Here is a 14,316-nt window from a genome sequence, read left to right as displayed (position 1 = left end):
GTCCCCATGGGGAGGGCACATTGCTGTGGCCTCCTCAGCAGCATTGTAGGAGGTGACACTACCCAAGGCTGGCTGAACCTGGTGGGACGGGCGTGCTGAGTTTATAGCAGAGCCCTGGAAAGTTCTCCATGAGCAGTATTTGCCCCAAGATCCACAAGATTTCATTGAACTGCTTCCTTGGCAGGCTGGTAAACCCCAGCTGGGTTATCCCTTGGGTCAAGGTGTGTTTTGGAAAAAGGAAAATAAAGATAAGTAAATACATGCCTATGTGCAGTTGTAGTTGTGTAGACCTGGTTTTTGTCCTGGTTTTTGTAGGAAAAGTGCAGGCACTGGAAATCTCCAGCCTGCTCTGGCAGCTGGCACCTCTGGCTGCACAGCCCCATGCGTCCCTTCACCACATCTCTGCAGCGGGAAGGCAGGCTGCTCTGAAACAAGGCAGAGAGCAGAGCAATAACAATTATTTATCTGCTCTACGCTACAGGAGAAAAAAATGAGAAGCCCCTGCCCAACAGCTTGGGATTGCCACCGTGGAGAATTGAACCTGCTGAGCGCGTCAGCTGCAACACAGGACAGCGTCTTTTATCCGAAAGAGTGGGTGGGATGAACAAACGTGTTCAGCTGGAGGAAGAATTGAGGATCTCCAGATCCAGCTTTTGCCTATGTCCCGCTGCGTGCCTGGGGCTGCCCCCCTCCCCCTTGGCGTGGGTACTCCCTCCACGACCTGGGATGGCTGCAGCGGTGGTGCGTTACCCTCCGCCTGCATCCGCGCCTGGAAGAAATGGGGATTGTTGCTTGTGAGTGTCACCGACGTTTTCTGGCAGGAGAGGAAGGCAATACCCCGTCAGGATGCGGAGAGGCAATCAAACGGGCACAGATCCATCACCCCCCAGCCTACCCTTCCCAGCCTGCCCTGTCCCACCAGCTCCTGCTTCCAGGCACAGTCCCCATCTCTGCTCCAGCGTACCGGGAGCCACCGTGGATGGGCTTTCTCTTCTCCCTCCCAAAGCGCTGCTCTTAGCGAGAGCTAGTCCTTACCAGGAAAGACCAATTTCACCACTCGCACAGGCCGGTGAGGGCCAGGCACCGGGAGACACGAGCAGAGACTCTTCTCTAATCTTAGCTAAGCTCTTGCAAAGCCCTACTGCACATACATAAACTAGTCTTTTTCAGAGGCTCATAAAACTGAAATAACCGTGGTCAGATCCTTATGGCAATGGCAACACGCCCGTCTTTAGCACAAAGCCTATCTTCCCCCACTGGATTTCAAGTCCCTGTTTCAAAGTATGGAAGCATTAGATCTCTCCAAAGAAAGGATTTCCTGAATTATTCTAACACGGAAAAAACAATGTATTCTTCTCTGCCCTGGCTCTCACAGGCAGTTGAAGTACTTGGCTGAAATTTTCCCAAAAAGAGAAAAAGCCAGAGTCATGACATAAGAACAGGATCTTGCACTTAGAAGGGACAAGCACCCTCCAGAGCAGGCTGTGCTACCAACTCTGCCTCTAATAGTATCTGCCAACTTTGTGAGCATTGTACATTGTTTAAAGAATCTAATCAAGTTATATATTCCTTTTGAAGTCAGACAACTTTGATTTAACAATGGCTTCAGAGCTTTGAAAACCCTAATCTTTTCTAGTTTGTCTTCCATGATGGTTCCTTACCTGTCTTCCATCATTGAATAAATCATTATAAACATAAACCAGATGCCTAATGCTAACAATAACTTTAGAGAGCCCTGCTTCCCCTAAGATGTATGGGCAATGACTAACACACTTTTAGCCTCCAGACTTAATTTAAAGCATTCTGAAATTGTGCACTGGTGAGATGAAGGCTGCCCGAGACAATAACTTTTACATTAAAAATAATCTCTGTCTTTAGCAGCAACAAAGTCGAGATTGTCCTCGTTCAGCCCTGGTGTCTCAGCCTGCCATGGGCCCTCTGCAAGCCGTGGGGTGCACTTAGATGAATTCATGCCTGAAAAAAAAAGGAAAAGGAAGACCTTGCACCACCTTAAAGAAAATAAAATAAGGTGTCTGAATGTGTTTGAATGCATGGGAGCAGCAGCTTATGCAACTTGCGGTGAGCATGCAGCAGCCAAGCACAGTTCCTTGCAACAAAGTCAGCATTATTTTCAGCGGAGATGTGACAAGGGACAGTGCCGGATCTCCAGACACGATGGAAGGAGCGGCAAGCGGTTGAGTTGACCTCAGCCTCTGCTTCGCCAACTGAGCTAAAGCACTTTGAAATCTGGAACTCACCTTGCCTGAAGAGAGATCACTGATGTGTGGAGCAGTTCAGGGGGATGTGCTGGTGGAAGATAGAGTGTTTCTGATCCAGAGACCTCAGCCTGTGGAAAGCCTGTAGCTAACAGCTGCTCCAGAGCTGCTCTGTAGGGAATATATTGCTTAACAGAGGAACACACTTAAATGCATTACTAGTACAGCTAAATTAGTGTCTGGAGATTAAGCTCTGGCACGGAAACAAAGTTTTGAAAGCTTCGTTCAATATTCTTTCACTTTCCTGTGCCTGCATACACTGAGCCCACAGTTGGGTTAATCTCGCCATTTTATTTGCATATTTTTGTCATCCCTTATTTACAAGGTTTGCTCTCTTATTAATTTGAAGCAATAACCAAAAAGTGGAGAGAAGAAGGAAGGATGGGAGGAAATCTTTGGAACTGCCAAAGTCAGGGAAATTTGTATTAGGTAAACTCTTCCACGCAGACGTGCTTTGCCCTTGTGACGTACCGGCACAGCGTGGCACAGCGGGAAGTTCATTGCAGAATTTCCTGACACAGAATGAACTAAAGAGAGTCATTGCTAAAAATACACCAACAAGGAGGCTCACAGGGAGCTCAGGGGGGATTATTCCTCCTCCCTGAACTTCATGGCAGCACCTCTGTTTTGTTAAAAGACCTTTGCGTGACGGCCTCCCAAGCAACCTGGTCGCACATAAGCCCAATGCTGTGTTTGAAGCCATGGCAAAGATACCATGTGAAAAATAAAAGCACATCAAGACAACCAGGGGGAGATTTTCCAGGAGCTCGCCCTTTGCATGAAATTTGTGTTACCTTTGCATCACAGCTTGGCTTTTCCTAATTTCCAGCTGCTTGGTGAAGCTTCAGCCCTGGACTTTTTTTTCGTTCTGATTTTCAAATGAAAACTCACCAAATTATTTGATATGGGGAACGAGGCAAAGCACAGAGTGGCTTGAGGGGAGTAAAGACCCTGGACCCAACATCTCCCAGGAAACTTTTGACACCTACTTCACCTTTGTGCTCTTGTACGACAACAGGAGAGCTGCCTCCCAAAACAGATCCTGCCAGCTATCCAGCCATGCTTGCAGCAGCGCCAAATCCATCTCCAGAGGAAGGTACTAGAGCACTAGAATATAAAAGACGATAATTTATGCATTTTAAGCCATGTTTTTGATTATGTTGAATAGCAAGCAAAACCTGAAAAGCATCTTTTATAGAAAACGTTAATTCTGTATGATGTCTTTTCCTTATAAAGAATGATTTACCTGTCTCTGGGGTTATGGTCTTTGTACAACAGAGCACATGTCTGTTCTGGTTCCTTACATCTGAGATACAGATCCCAGGCAAACAGCTGTCCCATGGTATTGTGAGGTTTTCATGACAAATGGGAATCCTTTACAGGCAGCTTTCGTTTTTTCATCTGAAAGCCTCAATACATTAGTAGTTGCCAGAGTCCTGTGAACTTCCATATCTATTATGCCATCACCACTACAAATGCTTTCAAATTAACAACCAGCCAGATTTCCATTCTATGACCACGCAGGGAAATAAAGAGAAAAGACAGAAATTATTACATTACAGAATACCTTCTCCTCCATCCCACTTAGCAATCACTTTGTAAAGTGATATGAAAAGTTATTGACATTGGGATACATCTAAGGGGATAAATAAGAGCAAATGCTCCAAAAAGGGGTCACAGCTGTTTCCTTTCGAACCCTTGCCTGTCTCTGCCGCTGAGCAATCGTCCTCATGCTGGTGAGCAAGCCAGGGCTGCTGTGCTCCGGGCCACTCTCAGACAGGATCCTGACAAAGTGCAATAAAAATTGGTGAGAAATAAGCATTTTAAGTAATCTCATAAAGTCATTAGCAATTTCATTTCCTTTTTACCTCATTACTTTTTTCAATTCCTGTTTGGTTTTGGAAAGGGGTATCTTCAGTCACTGTGCGTGGATGAGGGCAGGCACGCAGAGAACAGCCCTTTCTATAGGAGCAGATCTGCTGTTGCATTGACAATAACAGTTTCCAGGAAGAATAGAATAAAAAGCGAGACAACATTGCTAGAGGAACGTTTTATGGCAGTATATTGCACAGCTGTCCCACCATTGCCAGCACAGACTTCCAAACACTCAAACATGGTGGGATGCTCAGCAAAAGGCTGGAATCATGGCCTGATGCCTGTTCAGAGTTAGACGTCAGGGTCCCAGGCGTCCATTCGGTGCACCTGGCAAAAAGATCATACATCTAAAAATAATGAGAGTGATATTAAAAAATCAAGGAAATTCACTTTTATGTCTCTTCTCATGACTCTGAATTCTTCCTGTTAATTCCTCCGTCTTTTGACTGTGCCTTTTCAAACCCTTATCAACGGCCTCATCTGCTTAGCAATGAGAAGTGGAGGCACAGTCTCTGATGAGGTCTTTCAGGGTTCCGAGACCTTCGATGGTCACTGATGGGAGATTACACTCAGGCAACACCAGGGATCCCCCTGGTCCGGCAGTCTATGGATAAAATCTGGGTGAGTGACTTAATATCCTCAAAAATTGCCATGGTGAGTAATCCTCCGAGATATGGTGTTGCCCTCATAAACACAGGCTTGACAAATACTACCTTTTTTTTTTTTTTTTAAACATGAAAGGATCACATTTGCTTTTAAAGTGATGTTTAGTCGTAATATTCTATTCCTACAGGTCAGTTGCATTGTGGGGAGGACAGAGTCATCTCAAAATAAATGATGCAGGATCTGTTCTGCTAACTGATATGCTTGAAAAATTGTACATACAACAGATGCCAATGCACAGTTCCTTTATGCTAGACACAACCGATGGCAGATTATGTTCTATCCCGGAAACATGCGCACACATTTTATTTCTACCTTCACTGAGAAGAGGACAGAATTTTGCATTCCTGTACTTTTTATAACTTCCCTCACCCTGCTATAGCTTGTGGCAAAATTTTAGCCTTGAAGAACTGTGGTGGGGGAGCTTTTATCAAGGGGACTCCAGGGGCTGCTTCTGTCTCCTTTCTGCCATAGGTTCAACCAAAACAGACCGCTGGGGAGTAGGTTCAGCTCCAATTCATACGTATAAATGATGATGCAGAAATTGGAAAAGTAGCAAGTTTTATTATCTCTGTACTTCTGGGGCAGCCTGAGCATCTTCGACATCTTTTGATGCCTTAGGGACGAGACTGTCAGAACTGTTTCTTCTCATCCCTGTTTCTTACGTAGCTTTTAGTGTTGTATGTGAGGCGATCACAGCAGAGAAAAAGGAAGATAGAAAAACCTCTTTTCTTAGCCTCTTGGCTAAAACCCAAATATTTTAAACATTTCTGCTAGGGGTTGATTCCCCCAGCGAGTCTCAGAGCTCTCATCTCTGACTGCTATAAACCAAAGACTGTTTACATGAGATCAGCACATGCCGATATTGCTTTACACTTTATGGTGTGTGCACTTCATATATCTATAGCGATGGGCAACCCATCCCTGCAAGCCCTTTAGTGATCTTAGGGTTGTTTTTGATTTAGAGGACAGGGGAGAAAATCATGATGGAAGTCATGCAAATGAATGCAAATGGTTAAATGCAAAGATCTGTTGATCTTGTGAAACCACTGGTAAATAATTTAACAAAAGATCTTTAACAAGTCTTACTCTAAAGGAAAAAGTGGGTCCACTTTAAACCCTGCTTTTCCAATTTGGACATCTAAATCAGTACCGCAGTCCTTTAAAACAGCCAAACTCTGTAGGAATTGCCATAGAGAGTGAGACACAGAGTTCTGGCTGCCAAGTGTAAAGGAGAAAAACGTGAGAAACTCCATAACAGGCAAACATGGGGTAACCTCCCTTCCCCCAGAAGAGCTCATCTGAGCCCTGGAGTCTAGCTAAAACATTAAAGCAAGAGATTTTGCCCTACCCAAACCCCTGTAGATGTGAACTCTCCAGCGATGGCTCTTCTCCATAGGAAGATTCTGCAAAGCTTTTGATAATTTTATGGAAACACCTCATTGCATATTTTAAGTATTCCCTTTACCATCTCCCTCCCAGAAGCATACTAACCTCTCCAATAAAAGACAACTAGAGACATAACGTCTTGTGGCCTTTGGGTACCTGACCATATGGAGAAGCCTTCACTGGCATGGCTGTTCCAAAGCTGCGGGTGAGGCTCAGGCGAGGAGACTGCGTTCCTCACCAGGAGACACCTGATTCTCAGGGAGGGGAACACAGGGCAATTAGTCACTGTAAAACAGTCTAACAAGGCTAAAGAATTAGGTATTGCCTAGGCCCCAATAAAATCCAGTGCTTTATATGACTCGAGATGCAGTTGGAGGAATCTGGCTAATCTTTTACTCTCCTAGTAAATCATTCATTGAGGCCATCTGTGAAATATGAGAAGAGCAGCTTCAACCCAAGATTCCCGCCTAGCAAAGCTCTTACTAGCTTGGCCGGAAAGAAGCTTTCCTGATAAAGTTGATAGCTAGTCCAAGCCCTCATGATTTCCAGCAGCAGTAATCCTTCTGGGGAGATTAGAGAAGCAGCCCTTGAAGGTCCTGAAGTATGGCTGTGCATTTCAGCAAAGTTCAAGGGGGGAAGGAAAAAAAAAAAAAAAATCCACAGCACTTGCCAGGGCCTGGCCCAGAGGTGCACCTCTCGACGCTTTCTTTTCCAGCAGCCTCTGCAGACAGGTCGGACAAACAGCCCCCAGAGCAGCCGGTCACAGCCCCTCTGGGACAGGGAGCATTCCTGGGGATCAGGGAAAGCATCAAGGAAGAAATCTGGTGCCTCGATGGCCAGGACTGAACTGTGGTTTTGTTCAAGGAAGGGCACAAACACCCATCTGGAAAGCAATATTCAGCTCTCACAGCTGAACCCAGAACCCAAACTTCCTTGTTTTGGGAAAGTTCGTGCCTGAATTGAACAAGTACAGTGTGGGATCGTGTCACTTGAGGAGGAATAAGTCATCCAAAACCACCCCCACCAACTCTCCACGCCAGGCTGCTTATCTGTGTCCTCCACCCACATTTGATGCAGTTTTTTTAAGAAGCAGTTAGTCTTTCTCCACAGGCATTACTACTAACCTGGGAACAGAAGAAAGTCCTTAGGCAAATACTTCACAGGGCAAAATAAATAAAAAAAATTTTAGCTTACAGGAGAACTGGGCTGAACACCTAACCACAGTATTCAAGAACATGAGTTACAATCTGCCTCCTCCAGGAATTAAGACAATACAGTTTTTGATGGCTTTTTTTCTTTTTAATCTTCTTGTTTCCAAACTCTTAGGATCTGTAATTCCCAGGTGGCTCAATAGCTAGAAGGAACAGAGAGTTTCAAAGTGAAAGACGAGATGCCCCAAATCCTAGAGCCAAATGCTTGAAGGGAAGTGAAGCAAAAACCCAAATAGAAGACAAAATAAGAGTGCACCAGGGCTGGAGGCACAAGCCTGCAGTCTTACCTGGTGCTGGGCTCTCAGGGGGAGGCAAGGCTTTTGGACCAGGAGGCTGAGCAGGTCCCACCTTTGAACCCTGTCAAGCCCATGTTGTATAAATCCAGACATTTATATTGTGTTTGGGCACCTTGCAGAAACACAGCCACAGAAGGGGAAATACACCCCCTCCTCCCCCGTGCTTAAGCTAGGCAATAACATGCTTGGTTTGGTGTTGAAGTCTTCCAAAAGTCTTGGTCCAAATTACAGCGCTCTTGGTGACCAACTGCAGTTGGGGAAGTGATTATGTGTTGGACCAACATATCTGACAAACAGTAGGAGCTGTAGTTCCTAGAAAGAGAGATCCTCTTTGCTATGTGAACTTTAACCAAAGTTTGGTGTGATAATCCCTCCGCGCTGTGGTTTGGGAGATTTTAACTATTCTTTCTGTTTTCCTTGGCTATCTGGTGTTTGTTCCACTGAGCCTTGAGGTCAGTAACTGTGTGGAATACATCAAATTTTCTGCCTTCTCCCTAAAACCTCCTCAGATCTAAGCAAAGCAGCATTTCATTGACCATTACACTGACCAGCTTATTAGGGGTGCATTTTCTGTTGTGGAGAGAAATAAGGCAGGTAAGATTGGAAGTTGCTTTATTTTGGTTTTAAAAGCGAAACCTCCTTCCTTCCCACTTACTAAGTATGTAACTGTTGAAGAAAATATTTCACCCTGAGCATCAGCTAAGGTGTTAGGGAAGTGCTTCCTCTACTTTCAGTTAGCTGTAATAAACACTATAAATGCCCCTTCCTGTAATGCTGTTGCTATTCTTAGCATGTTCTGTACCATTCTTGGTAGTCCGGGCAGTCGGCTGCGGTGGTACTAACTGCAGCTTGGATCATTGCAAACAGAGAGGGTCTGGAAGGAGAAGCAGTAAGGAGAGCAGCCAGCATCCAGTCCCTGCGTCAGGAGCAAAGTAGATGAGGAAGAAAACGATATCCAAAGGGTAACGGAGAAGTGCTCAACCTCAGCAAGACCAAGGACGTACCGTGGTTGTGGCACTGAAAACTGGCTGAGCAGAGCTGCAGAGGTGATATGCCCCAACACGGCAGAGCTGATACAAGAAGATCTCCTGCCTCAGTGTCAGCTGGGCTTTGGGACAGAGAGATTTTCCATTAGTCGGACAGGACTCACGTTGTTCAGCAGAAACCTACTCTGGCCTCCCAAGCACGGCAGGCTTGGTGGATCCTCCACCCTCCAAATCACACACAGCGAAGACTGCACTCCGGGCAAGAGCAGGAAGCACAACTTTCACAAGACTCTCAAACGAAGAAAATAATCCAGGCCTTTTCTTTGCAAGTGCTGCATTCCTCCTCGAGCCCTTTGTGATCAAAGTTGTTTAGAAAGTAAATGAAATGGAGTGAGCCAGAGAGACAGTAATGGTTATTTCTCCAAGAAAGAAAAGCTTAATTTTACCATGGGGATCTTGTGTCTGCCATGACCCCTCCAACGGCACACAGGAGCACAGGAGGGATTAACCAGCAGTGAGGACTGGTTCATTCTTGCAGATCTGTGAAGAGTTTCATCTTAGTTCTTAACAGAAATATCTCCCCTCCTTCAAAAAACAAACCCAAACAAACACCACCTAGTCCTCAGTTGGTAATGTGCAGCTTTTCGATAGCTTATAGCACTCTCCTTTTTCCATCTAACCAAAACAGACCTAGGGCTTGTAACCTCTTTGGAGACTTTTCTGGGCTGCAGCTGAGACGGTCAATGCATGAAGAGCAGGCAATGTTTCACAAGTGGCAACCCTGGAGGAGCTGGCTCCAGAAAAGATGAAAGGAAAGGCAAGTGGGAAGAGGACTGCCAGGCTCAGAACCATTTGTTGTTTGCTCGTAGTTAGCATCTGTTTAGCTAACTGGCAACTGAGATCAACAGCTAGGATTTTTCCATCCAATCTAAGTGAGCTAGCAGTTGGGTTTCATTCAAGTAATTGTTCTAATGGATAATAATGTCTTATTATGACTAGCAGGCTTATTGCTAGAATGTTGTACTAAATTCAATAACCTGAACTCACGATGTATTGTCCCTCTTGTGGGAGCTTCAGCTGTTTGAGAAGGAGCCTCAGAGTTGCGTGATCATCCCTAGAACCTTCTCCCCTAAGTTCCAACTTTGGAGAACAAGTTGTTCATCATATGCTGAATTCAGCCTTGGAGTAACTCCAGTGAAAACAAAAGGAGCAATGACAAGAATGGATTAGGCCCAATTGCTTTCACATTTCTCCAACTTGAATTTCCAATTCCAATACTAAAGGAGGAATAAAAAAAAACCCCAATGTATTGCACAGTGACAAATACACTTCAAAATGTAAGTCTGCCTAATGATGTGACCTCATGCCCTTTGGAAAGTCCACCAAGGTGAGCTTCCCCAAGCTTACCTATAAAAAAACCCTGCTGCCACCTGGCAGGAACAACATATATTGCTACTTCTGCCACTGAGTTGTACCAATTTTTGCACAGAATGGTCAAAACCATCCTGCAGTTCTAGGCTGCTACATTTGCGACTACCGACCTTACTCACATCTGAAAAAACTAGTATCTGCTAAGCTGAGATATAAAGTCATGAGGATTTTGTTTCATAAAAACATACTGAGTAAGATTAAATAGTGTGTGCTCTGTACTGACCCTATTTTCCAGGGAGAGCTGTGCGCAGATCAGGAGAGGGCACAGTCTCACCTACAAATCCTTATCTGATAGATCATCACCTTGGCATCTCTCTGGTTGAACAGATATGAACCAACAGAGAGCAAGTGGAATAAGGACCAAGGTAGAGAACCCCAAGCTCCTCTGCTGGCTGTGGAACTGTGCTTTCCCTCAATGTTTGCTGCACCACTCACTCATTAGCTTTTCAGTAAGTTCCTTCTAACTTTGACCTGCTGTTTCCTGCCGGGGCTGATGAGCCACAAGTGCGGAGTCGCTTCCTCTGGGCCAGTTCCTCAGTGCAAGCTTTCAGTGGCTGCCACATCAAGTTAGGCTAAGAAAAAATGTTGCTCTTGTTTTCACTAGGGTTATTCCCAGGCTATTTCAGTGTGTTATAAAGGGGGTAACAGAATCGACCAGTAATCAAAGAACTAAACTGCAAGTCAGAAGTCCTGGGTTCAAGTCCTAGCTTATATTAAATCAACACTAACCATATGCCTTCTTTGTGCCTCTCCACACTCATTTAAGAGTTTTAATAATAATGATGACACTAACTTAAAGTTATTCCTAAACAAATAAGAAATTTATGAAACATCACAGCGGCACAAAACGTTAAGCAAAACGTTAAGACCAGGTTTGACCCACGAGCTTTACAAAGTAAATGCACAGCTTCATTCAACTGACAGGCTGGAAACCGAGGAGTTCAGCTCAGCTGCTATCTAGCTCAGAAATCACTGCACATTGTTTGCAAACTTATCAGGAGTGACTTGAATTGTGAATTAGCTTCAGCAAGGCAGCTGGCAGGCTGCTGAAGCATACAATGCCTGCTGAATCTGCACTTCCTGTTGGAGACGTGCGAAGGAGAAGGCAAACTATGAAAGAGCAGAGGAACCGCTCCCAGCTCAAGTCAAAACTACGTGCAGCACAGGCATAACAAGGCCAGTCGCTGATCCGGGGGCCAAACCAGACTTCCCAGCGACAGCAGTGCTGATGGTACTCAGCCCTTGCCCAGCACTTGCCACGGAGACATCTCAAAGCGCTTTGTGAAGACGATCAGGCTCACCCATCTTCCCGCACCTCCTTGCTAGGCTGGGTTAGACCGCGGAGCTGGAAGGGCAGCAGTCCCACCTTCCCAGACCCAGGCCGTAGCCCTGCAGAGGCAGCTCACCAGCACACAGCTCGCGGCTGGTGCCTGCTTATTTTTACATCTTGGTTTTCAGTAAATAATCCAGTCTATGTCAAAAGCAGCAGCAGCAGGCACCAAGACGTGTTGTAGCCAGCCTTACCCAAGGACTCACCTGGACACGCCAACGGAGCACAGCTACGCGGTCGGACGCTCTCCCCGTGCGGGCCGATGTTCCCCTTGCGCTGCAGGTTACAGAGCTGAAGCCGCTGCAAATTCTCCAAGATCCAGGTCTGTGTGTGCCCACACAGAGAAATAACAGAAAGACGCTTCCTGCGCGCGGTCTGATGGGAACGCTGCAGGAAAAAAACCCAGCTTGTACACTGCAATTCACTAAAACCAACTGAAATATGTCACAGCGTGCTTCTAAAAGATTTCACGGAGCTTGGAAAACAGCCAATATGCAATATACTCCTAGAAAAGCTCTCTTGCTGCGAGTAGGGCCTTTTCATTCATTTCAGGTTGTCAGTAAATTTGATCAAAGTCTCCCCTAGCATGGGATTGTGTTATTCTTATAACCAAAGAGCATCTGCCTCTTTTTATCAGTTTTAAGGTTATTAGTACAATGAAGTCCAAACCTCACTCTGGAAAGTTAGCATTTACTCTGAAAGGAAGAGGTAACATTGTGAGTGAAAGGAAAGAAAACATTAGAAATTTCTAGCAATAGAAGTCACAGGATGAACATAGTTCAGACGCACTTCAGCCAGTATTACCAACTGCTCATTAAATACCGTTCTGTGCTTTACAAGCCACGATACGCCATCCTGTGGTCATCCACATCACCCTGAACTTCTCACGTCTGGCCCAAAGCACCCAACGCAGCTACATACGCGTTGTGCCTCCTGGCTCTTATGCTCCTCATAAGTACAATATGCACTACGTTCCTTGCTGCTAATGCAAAGCAAGGCTGGAAAACTTCAGATACTCTCCAAAAAATACCTGATAAACTCCGTTAAGTGCAAGTTGTAAGATGTGGCTGTGGCACGGCCAGCTTGCCGCCTGCATACAGCTATACCACAACACTTCTTCCTCAGCATGAGCCTTCTGTTGGCAACAAGGATAACAACCATGACGCTCGACAGGAAAACCATCACTTTCTCCATACCAAGCATGCATACCAGCCTCCCGCCATGCCATGCCCTCTCCTTCCTGAGGTGACATTCCTCCTCCCGCTCCGCTGTGGTGCGGTCTCCACAGTCCCTGATCCCACCAGCTCCCCCATGGCGCCCACAGCTTTTTAGGCATCTTTGTCCCACTCCTACACCCTCAATTTCCCCTCTCCCCCCATGAAGCGTTTTGCCCGCTAATGTCTAGGACATGTTTGAAGGAAGCTGGCAATCCTGGTTAGTAACTACGCTGCTAAAGACAAGAAGTTGAGCATCCAGCCTTGCTTTGGTTGGCCAACAAATGCAACTATAACCTTCAAGGCTGATAGAAACTCAGTGTAAAGGGGGCAGGAGGGAAGCTGCAAAAGTCCCCACAAATTTAGCTAGCCCTCCGTACCCTGCCTTATTGCCCATCTGGCCCACCTTACCCATGCTGCCTCACATTGCTCATGCTGCTGGGTTTTAATACAGGAGGGGAAAAAGAAATAAGGAGAAAAAAAAAAAAAAAAAGAAAAGAAGTGACCAGCAGCAATAACAGTCCTCAAAAGGCAAATGTTTCCTATTACACTGCTAGCTCTTTCGGGCTCTTTGATGTCACTTCTCCCACACAAAGCTGTTTCTTTCACAGTCTGTTCTTGCACATGAACAAGATGTTACACGTACTATACGTAGCACATCCTCAACTCTTATTTAAAGCACATTTGTCCCAACTCACTGTACTTTGTTCTCTGTACCATTTTTCAAACCAATACTCATACATCATAGGTATGGAGGCATTTTTATTCTAGCTCCCCCTTTCACATTTATTTTTCTTCCAAATTCTTGGACGTTCTGGTCATAAGCAAAGAAGTGTTGACACTTAACTAGGGTTGAGATTGAGCTGCTAAGTTCATGGCAGTAGCTGATTTTTTCCAAAATTTTAGGGGCTTGTAGAGCAAAGGGTTTGCTTTGTCAGAGGCCAGATCCAACATTTAGATTTAGATTCTGGACTAGTTAACTTTAGTTACATTCTTTATTCTACTGTGGCCCATGGTTTTTGATACCACCTGCTTCCTACCTGCGTATTACAGATCCTAACATTTTCATGCTGAACAAATTGTTGACTATGCATTGCATTGATAAACCATTACGGTTCTCATGACAAATTTAAATTGCAAATTATTTGGGGCAAGGAAAATATTTTTTGTTCTAGCACAATAGGGTTTTCATAATCTGCTTTATAAACTACCCCAATACAAATAATAGCCTAGCGCTTCTGCCAACTTTGGTGAAAGTTCAAAAGTGGTGGGGACTGCGGCAGAATGCAGGAGGTTTCTTTAGGTGATGCAAGGGTTAAACCAGTCAACTTCTGAAAAAACAAATGCATATCATTGTCTCCAAGATTCATTTGGCTCATGATGTTAAATAGGAGTTACTTCTGCATAAACTATACCCAAATGCCTTGCAGAATTAAAACACAATGGATAATTCTTCCAGAAAACACACATTGCATTATCTGAAAAATAATCAAAAAATCCCGAACTCTATTATACCCCAAAATGAGACACATGCAAAAGTCCACAAGGTCCACCAGGAATTTCACCACAGCCATTTAGTAAGACAGTCAACCTACAGTAATTAACAGCAAATAATAATTGTGTTTGTATAAAAGGTAAAAATCTC

General features: G+C 45.0%; 1 long non-coding RNA gene across 15 annotated transcripts; it reads right to left on the bottom strand.

The window, feature by feature from the left end:
• Positions 1-401: 401 nt before the first annotated feature.
• Positions 402-12,724, bottom strand: LOC115333906. Of its 15 annotated transcripts, none has more exons than XR_005931081.1 (9): positions 11,664-12,724; positions 9,744-10,699; positions 4,145-9,281; positions 3,901-4,060; positions 3,523-3,786; positions 3,271-3,383; positions 3,071-3,144; positions 2,259-2,387; positions 402-2,009 (listed from the first exon to the last, which is right to left on the bottom strand). It is a non-coding gene; the product is annotated as an uncharacterized LOC115333906 (long non-coding RNA). The 15 variants fall into 15 exon arrangements; XR_005931076.1 differs by having other exon boundaries at positions 2,259-3,383; positions 4,145-8,022; positions 8,513-8,584; positions 8,715-9,281; positions 11,664-12,720; XR_005931077.1 differs by having other exon boundaries at positions 3,071-3,383.
• Positions 12,725-14,316: the final 1,592 nt, after the last annotated feature.

This window comes from Aquila chrysaetos, chromosome 21 (assembly GCF_900496995.4).
Source record: "Aquila chrysaetos chrysaetos chromosome 21, bAquChr1.4, whole genome shotgun sequence".
NCBI lineage: Eukaryota > Metazoa > Chordata > Aves > Accipitriformes > Accipitridae > Aquila > Aquila chrysaetos.
This window is presented reverse-complemented; position numbering and strand designations above follow the sequence as displayed.